General features: G+C 35.2%; 1 protein-coding gene across 1 annotated transcript in view; it reads right to left on the reverse strand.

The window, feature by feature from the left end:
• GALNTL6 (polypeptide N-acetylgalactosaminyltransferase like 6) overlaps positions 1-23,696 on the reverse strand; it is a 962,275-nt gene that overhangs the window by 372,252 nt on the left and 566,327 nt on the right. The gene's annotated exons all lie outside the window — the stretch shown is intronic.

Genomic DNA, 23,696 nt, shown 5'->3' on the forward strand with positions numbered 1-23,696 from the left:
AACAGGGGAAGATTAAAATTCAACCAAAAATTAAAGGAACAGGGAATAATTATAGATTGATGGCCATATTTCCAGGTACAATCGAGATACAAAAAAGATTTAGAGGAATTTGGATTTGAACCTAAGTTAACACTACTAGACAAATTATTAATAGGCCTGGAAGAGAAATTACTATCTAAAATATGTAATTATTTATTAAACTTTGATCTGGAAGAGGAAATTGTAAAGGGGCCAATGATAGCATGGGCTAAAAATGTGGGATGTTCTATTCTATTCTATTCTATTCTGTTCTGTTCTGTTCTGTTCTGTTCTGTTCTGTTCTGTTCCGTATTCCATTCTATTTTTAACTTAAACAAAATCAATACTTTTTAGCATACCCCATGTGCTAAAGCAAAAAGAGCAGACTTATTCATAATGAATAAGGTTTTCCCACAACAAAATAATGACATATTTCTTATATGTTCTCTCTTCTTTTCCTGTTTATTAAAGTTCTATCCTCATGCAAAAGAGATGTTAATAAATCAAAAATAAAAGATACTATACAAACAAAGATTCTGTGCAAAAGATTCAAATTCCCTAATTTATGATGGCATTTCAAATTTCAGCACAATGGAGCAAAGGGATATTTTCAGTACAAGATGCAAGAATCTCATTAAACATAAATGCTCACTCTTGGTTATATAGAAAATGATGTTTTAATATAGTTCATTCTGATAGCATTCAATGTAATTTGTTTTTCAGTTTTATGCATCATAATAACAATAGAAGTAATAGTCAATTCAAATTACATGTAGCCATCCTTGTGACAAGGGAATGGATTTATACCCTCAAAATACATGTAATATATAAGCCTATTGTATTGTTTACAAAATGTCATTTGCTAAGTAGCACCACAGGGTGTGTGTGATATTTTTCTGTGTACGTTTTAAAATTTGGAAGATAATTTTTTTTAAGGGGCATTTTTTTCACAGCACTTTATAAATTACAGTTCTGCATCTTAAATCTACTTCTGAGACTATTTTTCCTCTAAGAGTTATAGCAATAAAGAAGTACTGACTGTACAGCTTACGTGGAATTTACAGGAAACTCGGCTATAGATAAGGTCCCTTACACCTTCACTTTCTCGCAAAAAAATACACAAATCATGCAAGTTGAGATTTCTTTTTTATATGTGCTCCTCTATATATCACATAATGTAAATTACAATTGTTATTTAAGGCAGAAAATTTAATTAAGATTGATCAAATGTTGATATAATGTTCTACAGTCTCAGGAGTTTTAAGATAATATCTACAATTATTATGACGCTAACATTGATTTTTTTTCCTTCCTTGATATATATGAAATATAATTTGATGAAGGTTGCCAATTGATAGTGACCTGACCCTAGATTTGCATATAGAAGACATCAAGCATATATTTGTAGCATATATTCTTGCATTTCCTATATGAAAATCTGGAATGCTTATAATGAGATCAGATTTGATATAAAATTAAAAACTATGCCATTGGTTATATCTAATACTTTTATGTGTTTTATTTCTTTAAATCAGTCATGGCTCCTACACGGAGTCAGGATTACCTGCATAGGATCAATACATTTTCTTGGCAATAACTGTAGTGATCCATCCATCCATCCATTCAATTTCAATAGTCACCTAACTTAACTAAGGGACTCTGGGAAGCTTATAATTCTAAAATTTTAAGACAATTAAAATTAAAATAACTCAAAAGAGATTTAAACAATAAAAATATCCATAAAATAAATAAGTATAAACAGCAGCCATGATGATTACTCAACTAACAGAAAGCCAAGTAATGGGTCCCTTCACACATTCTGACCACCAGGCCTAGGTACATAGCTATGTTTTTAAAACTTTGCAAAAAGCCAACAGGGTTGGGCACATTTTAATCTCTGAGGGGAGAATATTCCATAAGGAATAATGCCTTATCTTACTGTTTATTTATAGTTATTTTGATCTAATATAAGACCATAATTAGTGAAGGACAATAATGCAAGGTGGGTCTGTACACTTTGAAGCTTTCCTTTTTGACTTATATGGATGTTGAAAGATTCAATTACTTTTAACCTTCACATCTTCTCCTTCGGAATAGGGAAAAGTACCACAATTTTCAAAACTGCATTACAAACTGCAAATTAGGAAAGATAGTAGAGAGGGCACTGTAGTCACAAAAAAGTGGGGTCCAGAAACTGAGTATAAAACTAAAGTTACAAAACAGATTAAAATAACCTTTTGTGAGGAAGAATTAGGCCTTCTTTTCTATGTTCACTGACATGAAATGTTTCAGATGACTCTCAAAAGTATCCCACTTCATATTTAATCTAATTTATCTCTGTTTGATATGTTCTTCCACTTGGACACTAGCTTTCCACTCTCTATTTCATTATTCTGAGGTCTGCTGGATTGAAGAGGTCATTTAGGAGCTCTAGTGTCAACTGTCAAGGACTCCTCTATGTTTTACGATAAGATAATGTCCACCAAATGGACATTGAAGTCTCCTAGGGACAAGAGGCATCAGGAATTTATTTATTTATTTACCAAATTTATATGTTGCTTATCTCGCCAAAGCAACTCTATGCAGTTTACAAACATTCAATTGCAATTCTATTGCTGTAAAGATATCATCCCAGTTATCTTAAGAAAAAACAATGTTGTGGAGTCATTTGGATGGAACAGTAATAGTAACTATATATTGCCCTGATTATTCAAGTGCAGCAGTAAAGAATTCCAAAATTTGGAAACTATTAATTGGACTTTTCAATGACATAGGATTCTTATGGATTTAGTGTGGTACATCACCAGAATATTGTGGCCAATTAAACTAATTATTTTTCCATCTGAAGAACTTTAAGCTAAGAAAAGAGATGATGGCACTCTTAATGTTATTGACTCTGACTCAACAGCTGCTCCAAGGTACAGGCTTTTTTCTGTAACTGTAATCAGGATGAAGCTGGACCCTTTGCTCTACCACTAAGACATAGCCCTTATTAATTGCAGTGGCATATTTCTTTGGCCAACAAAGATGGGAATTGCTGAATGATTTGGGTACCTTCTCTGATGTCTTCTCTGCCAATTCTGAACAAATCTTTCTTTTATTATAGCTTCAGTTCCACAAAACTAAAATATTTTAAAAATCATTTAGATAAGATCTAAAATACATTAAAATAATAACATTTTAAAAAAAGTTATCAGTTTTAAAATCACCTATATCCAAAGGATTAAGGGAACATACAGGCCACACATGAATAGACAAAAGAAAACATACAAGAAAAATAAGGCTGATGATTATTTCAGATGACAGAAAATCTTAGCTGATGAGCAGAAAAGTGTCATACTTTCCAACCTGCCAGGAAATTAAATATCACACAAAGGACTACTATCAGAGTTTAGTGGCTTCTGTAAGCCCACATAGATAGGTATAAAGGAAATAAAATATTTTCTAATTTTACAGACAGGTTGCTTTATGTTTATCTTATCTTCAGACCTAAATAGCCATTTTAAGTCTTATAATCAGAAAATGTGCATATAATTCTGTGAAGGGTCAAGGTAAAATAGTATTTTAAAGCAATGTGTATCTTTTTGAATGAATGTTATGAACAAGAGAAATTGCTGTACATTTTATATGTAGAAGAATAACTTTTTTGGTATCCAAGCAGAATATTTTTAAATGGTTTCTGAGTATTGCAGAAGGCATGGCAATGAAATGATGTTGTCACTATTAGGTATGAAATTCTACTCTTAGTTTTTCTTTTTGCTATTCCAGACTTTGGATTTTTTTTAAAAAAATGGTGGTGCCTATTTTACATGTCGGCACATACATTCATAAACAGAAATACCATGCAAAAATACTTTCTTGTAAGATTCAGAATATCTGAGTTTTTCAATTTAATGAGCAGCGCAGAAAAAGGGGAAAAATAATCCAGGGAAATAGAAAATAAATAAAGCTGATTTTTTTTACTTGTTTCAACTTGAAGATTTTTTTTCTTATTGTTTTGTTTGTTTGCAAAGAATATATTTTAGAATATGCATTTCTTCAGACCACATTATTTCTGGTTTTTTCTTTTGTATGCTTAAAGCAGTGTAATCAAGGCCAATGATCCAAGTGAATAACAGTCTCATAAGCAATAAGATATCATTGAAGTAGCAGACAGCATTGCCACATTCCCAAAGTGATCTATAGTTGATCTTTCACACTCATAGTCATAGCAAACAAAAGTATGAACACTGTAATAAAGAATAAATAGTAAATGAAAGTTAGCTCTTGATGTTCCTTATTTTTAGAATATCTTCTACCAGGCAGCGCCATTTAAACTTGATGAGATTGATTTTCTCCCTCCAAAGTAGTTCTCTCAACCTCAATCAGGAATGTATAAAATTAATTAGATGTCCTACATTAGATACACACCATTTCTTCATAGATTTTTTCAGCCAACATAATTGGTTTATTACTAGGACAAGTATACGCTTTCTAATAGATTTTGTACATTACTTAATATATTAGAGGCAGCAAAATATTCTAGCAAAACAAAAGTCCTTATTATAACTTAGAAATGGGACTGAATTAAACACATTAATATCTAATAATATCCATGGATATCACATTGTTTTTTGATACTTGTTTTTAAAATACCTGATTTCACTTATAACTTCAGGGCTAATAAAAGGATTGTGACATCACTTTTGTACCTCTATAAAAACTATGAAATTCTTTTCTGCTCAAAATATATTTCAGGAGTAGAAAATACATTTCAGGAGTAGTACAAATAAAAAAAAAATTCTTGGAAAAATATAAACTGTAAAATCTATTAAAGCATTTGTGCAGTTTGTGGGAGAAACCATGTGGAAGCAAATGATGCAGAAACAAGATTATATTGACTATATACAGACATGTATATAATGGATTAGATGTAGGTGTACATCAGAATGTGTCTAATGTGTTTGCATGCCTGTATGTATATCTCTTTGTATGCATAAAATTATTAGAGTACAGAATTAGATTGTATTAGGTAACCAAGCTTTTCTTTTCTTTTCTTTTTTATATATTTTTTATTTTTTTAACACAAAACACATAAATATAAAAACATTTTCAATCCAATTACTGTGTGTCAGTGGAATGGTTACATATCTCTTATGTGAATTCAACATAGAAATATCCTTAATTCATCTAATGTTACATTACTTCCATCTAATATCTGATCTTTTAATTAACCAATGGCTATAACCTTTCATTCTCTCATTCCATATAGGTAAAGGTAAAGGTTCCCCTTGTACATACGTGCTAGGGTGCGGTACTCACCTCCGTTTCAAAGCCAAAGAGCCAGCGCTGTCCGAAGACGTCTCCGTGGTCATGTGGCCGGCATGACTCAATGCCAAAGGCGTGTGGAATGCTGTTACCTTCTCACCAAAGGTGGTCCCTATTTTTTCTACTTGCATTTTTATGTGCTTTCGAAACTGCTAGGTTGGCAGAAGCTGGGACAAGTAACGGGAGCTCACCCCATTACACGGCAGCACTAGGGATTCGAACTGCCGAGCTGCTGACCTTTCAATTGACAAGCTCAATGTCCTAGCCCCTGAGCCACCCTTATACATGTCCACAAATATATATTTTATCTAATAACATCATTCATTCCATCATTCTAAAACCATTCAGTTTAGTATTTCAGGTAATAATGATCTTCCTCTAATCTTTACTAACATAACTTTCCTTCTAGCCATTGATAAATAAATCCCATATCTTATAATATTGCTTTTCTTCTTGCTCTCTAATTTCAAATGTCAGTTTACTCATTTCTGCACATTCCATTATTTTCCTAATAATGCAAAGATATTTTCTCATTTTTCCAATTTTTAGCAAACACAATCCTGGCTGCTGTTATAATATTCACCATCAGATATTTCAGTTCTCTACTATATATTTCTGGTATGATCCCCAATAAGAAAACTTCTGGCTTAAAATCTATATGTTTTTTAATCATTTTTTCCAACCATGTGTGCATTTTAGTCCAGTATATTTTAGCTTCCACGCATGTCCACCAGATATGGTAGTATAATCCAAATGTCTGATGACATTTCCAACGTTTTTTGGATTTATCCTTGAACATTCTGGCAATTTTTGTCGGGGGTAAATGCCACCTGTAAAACATCTTATAGAGATTCTCTTTATATGCCATAGACATTGTCATTTTATAATTATGTGTCTATAATTTTTGCCATACGTCTAAATCAATCCCATAACCAAAATTCTTCCCCCAAGCAATCATTGTTTCTTTAACTTGTTCTTCTTCTAATTTAATCTCTAATAAATATCCATACAGTTTCCTTAAACTGGAAAAAAAAATGGTGCATTTCTTTTGTTGAATGCTGAAAAAGCAGTGATGAAATAGTTTCTATATACTTTGAATAGTAGTTGATGTAATATAAGTATAATATAATAAGAACTAATAATTGAAATGATAATTGAAATTTTCCTATAAAAGTTTTTACGTATATATAGCAAATGCTTTAAAAATGTTACCCAAGTGGCTTTCATGCCTGATGGAGGACTAAGACTCACAACCAATTAATTTCCAGTTCAGTACCTTACAGCAGCCAGTCTTTCAATTAATTCAATTAATTTGGTTGTTATTTACTATATACATTCAACATAGATGTTGCTCTTTTTAATGATAGTAAACCATAAAGAGAATGGTCTATAAATGCCTTCCAAATTTGATTTGACTGTGATTTCCATCATTCCTTACTTCAGGCTGGAGCTAGTAGCATTTGGAGGTAAGCATTTGTAGGGCTATACTTTCTTCTATGAATACTTTGTAGAAAAGGCAGAGGTTGAAGATGAAGAAGATGAATATTAAGATGAGAGAGATGAGGAAGAAGAAGAAGAATGCAATGAAGTTTGTATTCACAAACTATAAACAAATAGATGACCTTATGTAAATTATTCTTGTGATTACTTATATATGTAAAGTTAAGGAAGTCTTTGAGATGACTGGTAACTTAAATGGTCATTTGAGGTTATGATAGATCCAACTAAAACTACATCTGACCCACCTTCCACCCTTCCAAATTAATTTTTATTTATTTTATTTATTTATTTTATTTTGTCACAACAATATATGTAGGTATCGTACAAAAAGGTTATATAGTATATAAACACATATATGAGTAAATATAAGGTGGTATAAGCATATATATATATAGGAAGAAGAAAAGAAAAACAATAGGACAGGAACGGTAGGCACATTTGTGCGCTTATGCACCCCCCTTATGGTTCTCTTAGGAATGGGGTGAGGTCAATAGTAGAAAGTTTTTGGTTAAAGCTTTTAGGATTATGAGAAGGGACCACAGAGTCAGGTAAAGTATTCCAAGCACTGATGATTCTGTTACAGAAGTCATATTTTCTGCAATCTAGATTAAAGCAATTGACATTAAGTTTAAATCTATTAGTTGCTCTAGTATTATTGCAATTGAAGCTGAAGTAGTCTTTAACAGGAAGGACATTACAATAGATGATTCTGTGAGTTAAACTTAGGTCTTGTCGAAGGCGACGGAGTTCCAAGTTTTCTAAGCCTAGGATTTCAAGTCTGGTGGGATACGATATTTTATTGTTTTCAGAGGAATGGAGAACTCTTCTTGTAAAATATTTCTGAACACGTTCAATTGTATTGATGTCAGAGATGTGGTGAGGGTTCCAAACAGGCGAGCTGTATTCTAGAATTGGTCTAGCAAATGTTTTATATGCTCTGGTTAGTAGTGTGGTGTTTTAGGAAAAGAAGCTATGCAAGATTAGGTTTACAACTCTTAGAGCTTTTTTTGCTATGTAGTTGCAGTGGGCTTTGGCACTTAGATCATTTGACATGAAAACTCCAAGGTCTTTAACGGGATGGGGGTTGTCTGTAAGGTAATGTCCATCTAGCATGTACTTAGTGTTTGGGTTTTTTTTTCCTATATTAATTATATATAATTAAGCTTAAATTTTGTGATTTTTATAATAATAATAATAATAATAATAATAATAATAATGTTTTAATTTGTATACCGCCCTTCTCCCGAAGGACTCAGGGCGGTGAACAGGCAGATAAAATACAAACATACACAATAGTTAAAACAACCCTTAAAAAACTGATTTAAATTTGCCCAAAAATTTAAAATAACAATACACCCCATAAAATTACAAAAATTTAAAAACCCATCAAATTCAATTAAAATTTAAAAGTAAAATCAAGCTAGTCCAGCCATACGAAATAAATAGGTTTTAAGTTCGCGGCGAAAGGTCCTAAGGTCAGGTAGTTGTCGAAGCCCGAGGGGAAGTTCGTTCCACAGGGTCGGAGCCCCCACAGAGAAGGCCCTCCGCCTGGGGGCCGCCAGTCAACACTGTTTGGCTGATTTTTTTATTTTTATTTATTGATCACATTTGTATACCGCCCTATCTCCCGAAGGACTCAGGGCGGTTCACAGGCAAATAAAAACATATAAATACAGATTAAAATAAGAATTAAAAAACTTATTCTAAAAAGGCCGAAACAATATAAATAATAAAACCCATTTAAAACTAATAAATTTAAAATCTAGTCCAGTCCTGCGCAGATGAATAAGTGTGTTTTAAGCTCGCGACGGAAGGTTCGGAGGTCCAGAAGTTGACGAAGTCCTGGGGGTAGTTCGTTCCAGAGGGTGGGAGCCCCCACAGAGAAGGCCCTTCCCCTGGGCGTCGCCAGACGACATTGCCTCGCTGACGGCACCCTGAGGAGTCCCTCTCTGTGAGAGCGCACGGGTCGGTGGGAGGTATTCGGTAGCAGTAGGCGGTCCCGTAAGTAACCCGGCCCTATGCCATGGAGCGCTTTAAAGGTGGTTACCAACACCTTGAAGCGCACCCGGAAGGCCACAGGTAGCCAGTGCAGTCTGCGCAGGATAGGTGTCATACGGGAGCCACGAGGGGCTCCCTCTATCACCCACGCAGCCGCATTCTGGACTAACTGCAGCCTCCAGATGCCCTTCAAGGGGAGCCCCATGTAGAGAGCATTGCAGTAATCCAGGCGAGACGTCACGAGGGCGTGAGTGACCGTGCATAGGGCATCCCGGTCTAGAAAGGGGCGCAACTGGTGATGGCACCCTGAGGAGTCCCTCTCTGTGGGAACGCACCGGACGATGGGAGATAGAGGCCGGCAGTAGACGGTCCCGTAAGTAGCCCGGTCCTAAGCCATGGAGCGCTTTAAAGGTGGTAACCAATACCTTGAAGCGCACCCGGAAAACAACAGGTAGCTAGTGCAGTCTGCGCAGGATAGGTGTTATGTGGGAGCTCCAAACCGCTCCCTCAATAACCCGCGCAGCCGCATTCTGGATTAGCTGAAGTCTCCGGGTGCTCTTCAAGGGGAGCCCCATGTAGAGAGCATCTGTTTTTTCTGTTATCTGTTTTTCATATGAGAACAGCTTATTTCTTCATGCAATTTATAAAGCCATCTATTTCACAGCATTCCTTGATGATACACAGAGGATGCATAAATAGAAGTATGTATATTAAAAGTTTTTTTAAAATACATACCTCGTAGTCACTAAAACATTATCAGTTCATGATCTTCTGAAAAATTGTCTTTTATTATGAAAATAGATTTAGACTGTATTCCAAAATCCATTAGTGTTTATGACTAGGCATTAGCATTAGCCTCATTAATTATATATATTCTTCTTTTAGAAAGTGTTTGTTATTTTGCCATTATCAACTTCAAATTCACAATTAGCAAAAACGTAACTTGCAGTCAGTTAACATGATTTACACTTTAATGATTTACACTATATCATGTGTCAGACTAATATAAGGCAGCCTGAAATGACTAAATTTCTAGTCTATTTCTAAATTTCCACTATTTTGTCTCTTGCTATTTTGAAAACTAAAATTTTATGAAAAAGTTCCAGAATAAAGATTCTGTAAAAGTTTGCTGTAAAAGTGACTGACTTTTGATGTGCAAAGCATCACAATATTTTGGTCACCTACTAATAGAATATTTATGTAAATAATAAAATAGAATGATCACATTAAGTCTTCTTTAAATGATTTATCAGTTTGGTTGGTATATCAATTTCTTATCTATTATGGAATTCTACCTTTTTGCTATACAGGTAACTTATCCTACAATGCAGAAATTCTTTGGAAAACTGAAACTGTTATAATTCAGTTCCTTTAATATTGCCTAAATGAAAAGAAGTAGCTAAAATTTAAATTGACAGAATGTAATAGGATTGAGTTATTTCATCTAGTCTTCTTCCTTTAGGTAGTCTATTAAGTTATAAAATAAAATGGAACAACTACTGAAAAACTCATCAGAAGTGCTCAATCTTATCAAATATATGACTTATTAATATGACCTGGTGTGTGTGTGTGTGTGTGTGTGTTTGTGTGTGTGTGTGGGTGTGTGTGTGTGTGAGAGAGAGAGAGAGAGAGAGAAAGAATATACTAGAAAATGTTAAGCATTTTTAATGTCCATAGAATAAACATATTTCAACAGAGAAATTACTGAAAAGTTCTATATCTACACACACCACATACACTTTACCCCTTGCAATTTGCATACCGAGCAAATAGATCAACAGATGATGCTGTTAATATGGCTCTGCACTACATCCTACAACATCTTGAGTCTCCAAAGACCTATGCAAGGGTCCTTTTTGTAGACTTTAGTTCAGCATTCAATACCATCATTCCAGACATTCTTCTAACTAAGCTAAACCAGCTACAGGTACCGGAACAGACTTGTAAGTGGATCACAAGCTTCCTAACAAACAGGAAGCAGCAGGTGAAGCTAAGCAAGATCACATCAAATACCTGTACAATTAGCACAGGGGCCCCCCAAGGCTGTGTGCTCTCCCCACTTCTCTTCTCTCTGTATACCAATGACTGCATCTCCAATGATCCATTTGTTAAGCTACTGAAGTTCGCAGATGACACAACAGTGATTGGTCTCATTCGAGACAATGACGAATCCGCATATAGACGAGAGGTCGAACGACTAGCCTTGTGGTGCAACCAAAACAATCTGGAACTGAACACACTCAAAACCGTAGAAATGGTGGTAGACTTTAGGAAAAACCCTTCCATACTTCCACCTCTCACAATACTTGACAACACAGTATCAACAGTAGAAACCTTCAAATTTCTGGGTTCTATCATATCGCAAGATCTCAAATGGACAGCTAACATCAAAACATCATTAAAAAGGACAACAAAGAATGTTCTTTCTGCGCCAACTCAGTAAGCTCAAACTGCCCAAGGAGCTGCTGATCCAATTCTACAGAGGAATTATTGAGTCTGTCATTTGCACCTCTATAACTGTCTGGTTCGGTTCTGCAACCCAACAAGAAAAACACAGACTTCAGAGGATAATTAGAACTGCAGAAAAAAAATTGCTACCAACTTGCCTTCCATTGAGGACCTGTATACTGCACGAATCAAGAAGAGGGCCGTGAAAATATTTGCAGATCCCTCGCATCCTGGACATAAACTGTTTCAACTCCTACCCTCAAAACGACGCTATAGAGCACTGCACACCAGAACAACTAGACACAAGAACAGTTTTTTCCCGAAGACCATCACTCTGCTAAACAAATAATTCCCTCAACACTGTCAGACTATTTACTGAATCTGCACTACTATTAATCGTTTCATAGTTCCCATCACCAATCTCTTTCCACTTATGACTGTATGACTATAACTTGTTGCTGGCAATCCTTATGATTTATATTGATATATTGATCATCAATTGTGTTGTAAATGTTGTACCTTGATGAACGTATCTTTTCTTTTATGTACACTGAGAGCATATGCACCAAGACAAATTCCTTGTGTGTCCAATCACACTTGGCCAATAAAATTCTATTCTATTCTATTCTATTCTTTACCAAATACTGATCTGAGATAGAAAAAAAATATACATGCCTTTTAATCTATGACTGATAATAATGCAACCAAAGATAAAAACCCACTTTTCAATAGGTGACAGATTTAATGACTGGTCACTTAGCAACCATTTGAATTAACAATGCCCTTGGAAAAACCATTGCAAAGTGTTGTAGTCCGCTCCAAAGTCACATGATTCTGATCTGGGTACTTGGCACTCTATTTGCAATCATGACCATTTGCCTCCTGGCATGTGAATTGTGATTGCCACTTACAATCTTCTTTGCCAGAAAGTCAATGGGGAAATTGGCAGGGAATGTTGTCAGCTACTGCTGCCTGCCAAAAGAACTCCATGCAGGGAAAGAAAGCATAGAGAGGCACGGTGACAAGAATTTTAGCATGCTAAAAGCTCCCTGACTCTCTTGCCTGTGCATAGATTTTAAAACCCTGTGCCTCCCTGCTCAGGTAGAGAGTGGCCAGAAAAAATGATTTTAGCTCTGTGCATCTGCTTAATCTGTGAGATAACTTAATGACTCAATTGAGAGTGCTGGGATTGCATTCATTGAGTGATCATTGATGTTATTTAACAGGACTTTTGTGAAAATGGCCAATTGAATACACACTTAAGGAGGATCCCTGAAGGATTTTTCCCTGGGCTGTAGCTCTCCAACTTTCAACTGAAGGGACTGGCATTCCTTCAGTTTATATGATCCACTTAGTTCAGGGAGAGTCTAAGAACTACCCCTTCAGTCCCACTGATACAGCTGAAAGCCTGCAAGTGGCTTCTGGAGTTAGACTTTGAAGCTATCTGCATGCCAAAAACTGAGGTGGGTAGGTGGGTGGGCCTGCAATCTGTTTGTGGTTGAAGAAGACATTTCAAAATTTACCTTTCAAATGGACAGCAAGTTGTGCCTTTCACTTCTTAATCACCTTCAAGGACTACATATTCATCTTTTCTAAGTTAAATTAAAAGATGCTGTCTTTAGTCACAACTTGCTATGCCTTTTTGCACCATTTTAGGGATTTCTTTTGTGCTAAATAACAAGGAAGAAGGCTGCTAAAGTAAGCCAAAATAAGGAAGTGTGGAACAAAAAAAAAGTTGATGAAAAAACAGAGACTGAAGGCTGGATTCTAGTTTTGTTTGGGGATTTTTCTTTAAGGACATTAACAAGGTTGAGAAATCCGTGATAAAAAGGGAGGTTTATAACTATTGATAAACTTTCCAGAGAAGAAAAAGAAAAAGAAGAAAAAGATTTTACTCCATGAAGACAAGCTGGAAGGAGTGACTTAAACTTAATGAGTTAACTGGATCTAGGATGTATCTTCCTTTGTTTCACATTTGTAATTGAAAGTCTTAATCCAAAATTTGAAAATGTAAAATTAGAAAGTTTGATTTTAGAAAAGTGTTTAAAGAAAGTTTTACATTTAAAAAAAAAGGTGGGAAAAAAGAGTTTTTCTCCCCCACTCCCAAGGTCAAAGAATTTGAAAGAAGAAAATGAATCTTGTTAATAAAAATGGTGATAGTTCACAAGGATTACTAGGTGCAAATAGAAATATATATTATTTCCATAGCAGAGAAGATAAAGCAGGAATGGTTAAATTGATTATTTTATTCAGAGAGGAAAATATATTTGAGTACATTTTTCACTTGGATATCACTTCTAGATTTTGTGCTTGTGATGAAAAAAAAAAGAAACTTTGACTTTGGTTTTGTTGATCAGATAGATTTGTCATTAAATAAATGGCTAGTTATATATTAATGTGCAAATGCAAAAAAGGTGAGGCTGGAGTATACTGTGCTAAAAAGAGTTGGACGTCAAAGCCTTTTTTTCCTTTTTTGTCCTTCGTACTTCACACCTTTTCCCTACTCCTTTTCCTTCCCTTAATTTCGTATTTCTATTGTATTTAATATAAATAAATAAATAAATGCTTTTTAAAAAGATATGTTATTTAATAGCACTTTGCTCAATGACTGGTCCCAATTGTAGTCATTAAGCGAGGACTACTTCTACACTTAACAAATTAGTAGATCTACAGCCTAATATTTGAGCAGAAAAGTCTTTATGCTCTAGTTACAGAATGCCCCCCTATTTGGATGCCCCCCAAATCACAAGTTCAAAATGAGTTTAACCTAGCATCATGGAAGTGAAAATAAATCGGAACTTGCTTTTCTGTCTAATATTGCTCTCCCCCAACATACACAAATGTCCCTCCTATTTTAGCGAGATTCAATTATTTTAGAGAAATTCCAGATCCATACTTTAAACAAGGTGGTTGAAAAGCCTTCCCACTGTATGTCCTTTTTAAAATTCCCTAACACTGTGGCTTAGCTAGAAAGCCATGTTATAAATTCAATGTATAGCTCTGTATTGATTTCTCATTATTCTTCGCTTCACATCAAACTTCTAATCCCTTCTAATATCTTTTTATTCAGTATCTGCAGGCACCAATGAATCAATAACATGGGTCTAAGTAACATCCCATTATTTGACAACTGAGTTACTCATTTTTTCCATTCATTCATCAATTACCTGAACCTTTTTGCTTACCATTTTAGTAACAAAGATTGTACTCATTCATGGTATAAGCTTTATCAGTTCAATACTGTGTTGTAGTATTGGTGTTGTAATTTAGCAAGGATGTTTTCTGTCTCAGTTAAAGAATACTAGAAATAATTTCATTTAAAAGAGCTCAATCACATTAACTTATATTCAACTAGGTTAAATGCACGTTTCTTTTTATGCTTAATCAAATCAAATCAGATTTTTTTATGTGTATGTAAATTTAATGTGCTCTTGGCACAGTTATAGTGGCATGAGACCATGTTGGATGATGCCTACAGAATAGAAATATTAATCTGTGGAAAAGTATTAGTCATAGGGTGTCCTGTTGGGTGGGGTTGAACTAGATGACCTACAAGGTCCTTCCAACTCTGTTATTTTGTTATAAATATTTTGTCATTTTTATTGAAATTTTGTATATATTATTTAAATGGCACAACTTGGTTTTGGTGGTAAGTTTAGCATTAAAAGATTATATTGCGTTTCAAGTAATTTTTATTTATTTATTAAATGTATATGCCAACCATCTCATAATGGAAACAGCTCTGAGCAGCTTACAATTAGAAAAAATTGGTAGGGTGGTTTTCAATTATCTGTTGAATAGATAAATAATCAATCTTTCTATATTGAAAATAATTGTCATGAAACTATCATTGACAGAACTGGGACAATATTTTGTTAGTGTGTGAAATCTATGAAAGACAGTGGATAAGGCAACATTCACCTTCCCAGATTTATAATTCTGAATTAAAATGAAACAAGCCAGAAAGCAAGGTCCAAAAGGACAGTAATACTCGTAATAAAAATGGTAAGACAAACAACCAAAGTCTATTCAGATACAGATTATATTTGATTGAGAGATCCTATTTCACAATTCAGTAAAACTGAAGATCAATAGAAGACTCCAGAAATCTTTAGTAGAAACACTAGCTAAATGCTAATAAACTTCCACTGAACTTAATGTGCTGCCTCCCCTTGCTGATTAATATTGCAGGTATGAACTCATAAAGGGATAATATGGCTCCATATTAATATTCATTAGTCGTAAAAAACATGTCTACAAATGACTACCAGCCATGGGCTACTATTAACTTCCATTATCACAGGCGGCAGACCCTGATTGAGATATTTGCCTGAACAAATGGAATACCATATAGTGTATATGCTTCCTGCCTCTTCAACTTGCCCACATTCAGGCAAGAAATTTTCTGTGCCTTTATTCTCATAGACCCGAAAGCACAGAGGATGGGGAGAGACTAAACTGTGGGAAAGGCTCCAGTCTCTCCATACTTTGAGCCCACAGTGTATTTAGAGAAAAGAGACTCTTCCTATATATATGCTTAAACCTCCTTATATTTACCCATATATGTGTTTATTTACTATATAATCTTTTTGTATGATACCTACATATATTGTTATGACAAAATAAAATAAAAAATAATAATAATAAAAAAATAAACTTGCTCTCCAAATTGTTGTTACAGTTCCAGTTGTTGGGTAGTATATTACTGGGCTTCTCAGTGTCAAATGTAACAAAGGAAAAATGAAACTTGAACAGAATATTTCAGTGTCCAGTGCTCTTATTCACAATATACAGCCAACTGGCTGCCAACTGTCTCTCATAGATTTTATTGTTCCTATTTCATCCCAGGTTACTTTTAAGTTTATAAAATAGAATGAACATGTTTTGTCTATTATATTTGTGGATTGTAAGCTTATCTCCATATGGTGTTGGGAAGGATATAATTTTGGCTTCATATTTGAATACAGTATTAGTTGTAATTCAATGCGCATATATAACATATAAATATGTATTTGTTTAAATATTTGTAACTTGTTGCTATCGTAAGGAGATCATGGCTGCTTACAATCCATAAAACAAATGAGAAAATAAAATACTATTTTCAAGAATTTAAGTAATCATCTTCCTTTAGTTACTTTATTTTTGTAATAATCACCTGATCATACAAGATTACAGAGTCACTTGTACTGCATTCCTAAGTAAAGAAGATACCATTATAACAAATGGCATTGTACAGAGAATAATACCATATACGACATGGCAACACCTAGGAATAAAATTCAATTAATATAGCACACATTTAAATGGATGCTGAACAAGCTAACCATTTTATTCTTCTTTCTTACATGCTCTGATAAATACCTTATAGAATTCCAGAAGAAAGTAATACTTGTTCTGAATAAAAATGCCTGTAATGATAACAATGAGTGCTAAGACTGAATTTTTAAAATGTTTGATACTATAAAGAATTCAACCCTGTAAGTCAACAATAGTAATTTATTTTCATACAATTAACAATATCTAAGTAGGGGTGAAAAAAACTTACTCCAGACAATTAGAAAGAGTGAAAGGCACACAACCGCTTGACAAATGAGGATTTCAAAATTATTCACTAGGCATTAAGTCTTAGCTGGTGACAGGTTTGGCAGTGCTAATGCAGCCATTAAGGAAAGAACAAAGGACTGACTTGCAAAGGTCATAATTAGCATATTATCAAAAGCTGTGTTTATAGCTAATCTTGTGACCACCATAGAACAGATTAATCCTCCTAAAAGCAAGCCAAACAAATCATGTCCAAAGGTCTGTCTTATGTCAAATAAATGTTTTAGTGTTCTCAAATGCAAAACAAAAATGCTGGCAAATATGTATCTTGATGAGGAACTTAAAAGTGGGAAACAGGATATGAAAGACAATCTAGCCCTTGAAAGAAAAAATTCAGGCAAACTCATTCTTGTCATTCTGGTCACACATTACAAGTAGAGGGTGAGTATACCAGAGACTCTTTTTTATCATGTTGATTCCACTTGTGATAGAATCCTGCTCTTTCAACATTCATTCACAGATTGAAGCAGCCTCTTATAGAATAGAATAGAATAGAATTTTATTGGCCAAGTGTGATTGGACACACAAGGAATTTGTTTTGGTGCATATGGTCTCAGTGTACATAAAAGAAAAAAAAACCTTCGTCAAAGGACAACTTTTCATCAAAGGACAACTGTTAAAATGGGTGATAAAGAGGACAACAGGCAAAAATGATGAATTTATGTCTTCTCTATTGCTGGACCAAACTTTTTGCTCCTTCCAACTTAAAGCATAAAATAGTCAAAGCTAAATTATTCCTTGTGGCAGATAATCCCATAAGCAGTGAAAGGCAACTGCAGTGACAATAACTAACATTTCACTGCCTCTAACTATGCTAGAATTTTGCTGCCTGAGGCAACCACTTTTCAGAGAATTAGATTAGTTTTTATATAGCTTTCCTCCTCTCCTCTGATTTGAACTTTGCTATTCTATTGATAATACTGATATCCTACTTTAAAAATTAGTCTGTTATAATGGAAAGCTTCCCCCCAAGTTCCAAATGGTTCCAGCCCCATTGGCCTTCCAGAAGGCCTTAACAACCTGACATTTCCCTCAGCCATTATGGGCAGGTTCTTAACTCTCTCCGCACCTCCCTTTACAAAATGTTTTTTAGACATTCTGGAATGCCACATCTTCTTAGTCAAGCCCTTCTATTCAACAATGCCCCACAGAAAGAGAAAAGGAGGATATTTCCTTCTGCCAGCCCAGTTGTATGCAGTGAATTTGGAGGCTTGCTATTTGAATCAAAAATAAAGTGTCTTCAAATCTCTGGTCTTCAATCAAACCAAATCATATAGACATATCAATTTTATAAATCTATAGGGTAATATTTCTGTGTGAAATTGTCTTACTCAAGCTTTTGATGCATAATTATCAGAAAACTATTCTGAGGATTGGCTTAGCTTGCAATTCTTTTTTATTATTTCATTTCATTGATCAGATGTATTTGCCACGCAACTCATCGTTCGGGCATCCTGAGGGCTCCTCTTCCCTTTTCTAACTAATACAGGAATCCTGCATAATTTTTTCAAGATTTATATTTGTCCTTACAATTCTGTGTGGTCTAAATGCCAGAAATGATTATTCTTTTAAATTAAAAATACTTACAGATTTTGGGGCCAGGGAAAATGTATATAATTCATATAATAAATTAACAGAGTTGTTTGGCAGAATATTCAGTGGTATACCATATGCTGAAACATTTTTCTAGTCTATCATAGATGGGTCTTTATATGTATGACTCTGTTAGCATAAGATAACATTATAGAATGAAATAAAAACTGTCCCCTTCTTTCATCCATTTTTACAGCCATTTTAGGGAGCTAAACATTTGCTACCTTGCCAAATATTTGCAGTTTTGATTTGTATGTATCTTCACTCTTTTTTTTAGCATACTCTGTAAAAACATTTTTATAATAAAAGTTCTTGGGGGGTGGGGATAGTTGATCTGAAGACATTGTTGGAAGAAAACCCATCTGGGTTCAGTTCCAAGTGGGGAGAAGACACTGGAAACATGGAGGCTGTTTGTGAAGATGATTTAATGGTGAACAGGCCCACATGGGTGTTTTGGGTCCTGGGCAAAAATGAGCACATGGGAGAGAGAGAGAGAGAGAGAGAGAGAGAGAGAGAGAGAGAGAGAGAGAGAGAGAGAGAGAGAGATATTTATACCTTCTCTTGGGCTTTGAATTTGAGCTTCCTGTTCCTGTGGCAAGCTATTGGCTGCTGTAGGGGTCATAGCTCCTAAGGGGGCAATCAAAGGCTGTTTTCCATTTGTCCCTGGACTTTATCCTGACTCTGTAATACACCTTCCAGAGGTCCAGTTTGGTGAAAACCCATCCCTCCACCAAATGGGCTAACATGTCTTCCATCAGTGGGAGGGGGTACAAGTGTTCCATGCATACTGCATTGATCCCCCTGAAGTCTATACATAACTGTAAACCTTTGACCTTCTTCTCCCTAAACAGGACAGGAGCAGCCACCCAGCCACGAGGGGTCGGATGAACCCTTATTTCAGGTTCTTTTAGATATATGCCTTCATCTCCATTAGCTCCTGTGGGATCATGGAATACATCTTGGGCTTCGGCAATGTAGCCCCGGGGAGGATCTCTATCCCACAGTCAGTGGGGGTGGGGGTGGGGAGGCAAAGTGTCACATCAGTGCTGGGTTGCTATCAGTTCGCCCCCGATCGAGCGAACCGGTAGCAGCAGTGATAGGAGGCTCCACTCACTCGTCCGGATGCTTCTGTACAAAAGTGTCACATGCACACACCCATGAGCGAACCAGTAGCGACAGGTTTTGAAACCCGCCCCTGTGTCACATTCTTTTTCACTGAAAACGTCATTCAAATCCACATACACCCCAGGGTAGCCCCCCTTTTCCGTACGCTACTACCTGCCTGGCCCCCCAGCCTCGTGTCATGGTTTGAGGACACTCCTCATGAATCAGTGGGGTAGGCCCAGGCCTATCCACAGATGTCAGCAACCACCCCCCCACCAGATTGTTGGCCCCCACTTATCTAGCCATGCTAGGCCCAGGACTATTTCCTCCATTATTTTCAGGATTACCACAAACCACAGAACCTCCTAGTTGGTGCCCATCTCCAAGACTAACTCATCCATAACGTGGGAAGATGGCTGGCCCCCTAGCAATGACCTGTCCATTTGCTCAAACCGGATGAGTTAGGGTTAGTGACAGTTAGGGTTGCTTCTTTCCACATTAAATTTGTTGGATAGGGCCCTTTTTCAAAAGTCTATCAAGATCTTTTTGGATCCTGAGCTTGTCTTCAGAATGCTGGCTATTCCTGCCAACTAAGTGTCATCTGAAAATTTGATGAGATACCCTTCTATTCCCTCTTCTAAGTCATTTATGAAGATATTGAAGAGTACTAGGCCTAAGATGGAATCTTGTGGTACCCCACTGCTTACTTTCCTCCATGTAGAATTGGTACCATTAAGGACTACAGTACTTTCTGAATACAGTTTGTCAGCCAGTTACAAATCCATCTGATAGTGATGCTGTCTATCCCACATTTTTCTAGTTTACCAAGAAGTAGGTTGTGGTCTACTTTGTAGAATGCCATGCTGAAGTCAAAATATACTTTGTCTACAGCATTTTGCAGGTCTACAAATTTAGTTACTTTGTCAAAGAATGAAATAAGATTGGTTTGGCAATATCTGTTTTTAACAAATCTGTGCTGGCTTTTAGTTATAACTTTATTTGTTTCTAGATGTTTGCAGATCTGTTTTTATTATATTTTCCAGTATCTTCCCAAGTATTGATGTTAGGCTGATTTGTCTGTAGTTTCTTGGGTCTGTTTTTTTTTTCTTTCTTTTTTTTGAAAAAGGGAACCACATCAGCTCTTTTCCAATCCTCAGGTAATTTCCTGTTGTTTCAGAATTTTTGGAATATATGATACAATGGCTTTGCGATAACATCTGCCAGTTCCTTCAGAACTCTGGGAAATAATCCATAAGGTTCTGGTGATTTATATTCATCAAGATCAGATAGGTGTTCTCTAACCATTTTCTTGCTTATTTTAATTTTAATTTCTAGTTTAATTTCTATTTCTAGCTTTATCCTGTGATAGTAATATATAATTTCAGGATTGGTGAATTGGTGTGATGAAGCATATGCCACAGTGTCAGATTGTACAAGTTTGGATAGGGAAGAAAAACCTTACTTCAACCCTGACAAGACTGAATGGCTGCATATATTTTATCCATCTGGGTTTGGAGATGTTTCATCTTTAGCCCTTTATGTGGGACTGCATTTTCCTCTTAATTATTGTTGTGCAATTTGGACTCACAGCTATTTTTTGAAGAACAGGTTGCATCAGGCTCATACAATGGCTTCATACATTCCCCTAATGTACCAATTTTGTATTAGGAGAACCTTATGATAATTATCATGCTTTGATTACCTCGTATGTGGATTACTGCAAATTGGTCAACATAGGGTTGCTCTTAAAAGTCCACTGGGAAATGCAGCAGGCAGCAGATTGCAGTGTCGCCAGTGGTTATGAGCATGAAATGAATGGCCACATCACAACTTTGCTGTGTGAGCTGTACTAGTTACTAGTAGGCTTCTGCTGAAATTCTCTCCAGTATTCCTACACAGACTGTTCAATTAAAGCCAACTGTTAATTAGCGAAGAGCCTAGAGGTCTTTTCAAGGCTCAAAGAAATACACAGATATTTTCACATTTCTCATTTCCCCTTTTTGTCTAAAAACGTTGTTGCTATTACTATATATTTACCTCAAATCACATAATTATTGTGGTCATAAACCAGTGCAAAGCATATATTTACTTACTCCTTCTATGTATCACATTCTAACAGTTTCAAAACTACAAATTCAAAATTATATTTCTGAGGCACATCTTATTTCTTTCTCTTAACTGTGCAAAAATTAATATTTATCATCCAAGAACAACAAAAATACACATATTTCCACCATCTGTAGCATTGTCACAGAAAAATACTGCAACAATTCATCTGGAGTGAAAAAAACATATCATCCAAGGCTTGGAAATATTAATGAAGACAATGCTTGCATCTGATAAATGCTTAGTTGCTAGGGAAAATAAAATCATATCCAAAGCATGTAAGATCAACCTTAATAATTAACGCAACACATTTGTAACAGAAAATAACAAATTTTAGTTTACATCAAACAAAAGTTGCCCTGAGCCAACAGTTAGCAACTGATATGAAAATGAATTTTCACATGTCTGCAAATCCTTCTAAGGAATCAGTGAAATTATATCTATTCAAACTAAGGAGGGAGATGGGAAATCTATTTTTTTAAAAGAGAGTTGGCTGCAGAGTTCCCAAGACAGGGATTTCTAACCATAGGATTTCTAACTATTGTTAGAAATTGCAAGTTTCAAAACTCATTCAGGAGAATTGGAAAATCCAAATAATATTGGAGCTGATACTGCAGTTTGTATTTATTTTTTAAATTTATATGCTGTTCATTTCACTACCCAAAGTGAAGGTTGGATATTACAGTGGTATAAAAAGCATTAAAAATCATTAAAAGCATTAAAATTAACAACTATGTAAGGGTTAAAAGCAAAAGTTAAACAAAAAACAAAAATATTTTAAAATGGTACCCTACCTCCAAGAAAGGCTTTTAACAAATTATTTCTTTTTTTAAGATATAGAGGAAAATGTTCGCAAAGGGGATTTCAAAGGAATTTCACATAACATGAATAGGTTTCACATTAAATAGACTTACTCTAATCTACAAATTGTCCAACCTGCTGATCTCAAAAAGTTGAGAAAGATTGAACCCAATTAGTATTAGAAGTTAGACTGGGAAGTAAAAAAAAAAGAATAGCTTGTTGAAATGTGTTTGAATATTAGTAGCTTGGGTTGGTAGTTAGTTTGTTGGTCTGAGTTCCGAGCTCAAACCAACAGCCTAGAATAGCTTGTGATATGATAAAGCATTTCTACATTGAGACTAAGGAAAACCACTGGACATATCCATGAAGTCACTTAGAGTTAAATCTGATTCAGAAGCTTTACTTTTTATGTCAATCTACTTCAAGAAAAGGTACACTAAAATGCAAGTAGCATCAATGCATTTCACAGACTTACTCAGAAACTTAGATATTATACTTAGTATCATATTCTAAACCCTAGTAAAAAATAAGGTATATTTAAATGAATTTTAAATATGTTTCATTACACCTTATATTTTAATTTCAAGTGCTGTTATTTATCTATTTGCAATATATATGTTGCTTTTCTTCTAAGAAGTGGATAACCATATAAATGGTTATATATACAGGAACTGAATCATTATCACAGCCTCATAAGGAATTTTGGGCATAATGACTAGTCATGTGAAAACAATGTATAAACCCTCACATTTGAATCTGAGCCTCTTACAGACCTAGTTGAATGCTTTAAATATTATATTACTTTAGTTCCCTAATAGAGTAGAAGAATGAGTACAATGAATTTACATAGAATTGTACTGTTAAGTACAAAATTTAGTTCCAAGAGACAATAGATCAGGGATAGTCAACCTTTTTATACCTACCGCCCACTTTTGTATCTCTGTTAGTAGTAAAATTTTCTAACCGCCCACCAGTTCCACAGTAATGCATTGTGTTTCGTCTTCTGCGCATGCCTCTCGCACATCGTGGATTGGGTTGGGGGGGCTGTTACAGCTGGGTGGTATGGGGGGAGATGCGCGAGCTATTCTGGGATGAGGCTCTTTTGTTTGTGGTTGCACTGTAGCACCATTTAGTTTCATTTACGTAACGGGAACTAAACTTATGCGCGGGTGATACAAATAGTATATTTTTAGAAATTTAAATTGTCACGGGGAATTTAT

The sequence above is a fragment of the Ahaetulla prasina genome, chromosome 8 (genome assembly GCF_028640845.1).
Source record: "Ahaetulla prasina isolate Xishuangbanna chromosome 8, ASM2864084v1, whole genome shotgun sequence".
In the NCBI taxonomy this organism is placed as follows: Eukaryota; Metazoa; Chordata; class Lepidosauria; order Squamata; family Colubridae; genus Ahaetulla; species Ahaetulla prasina.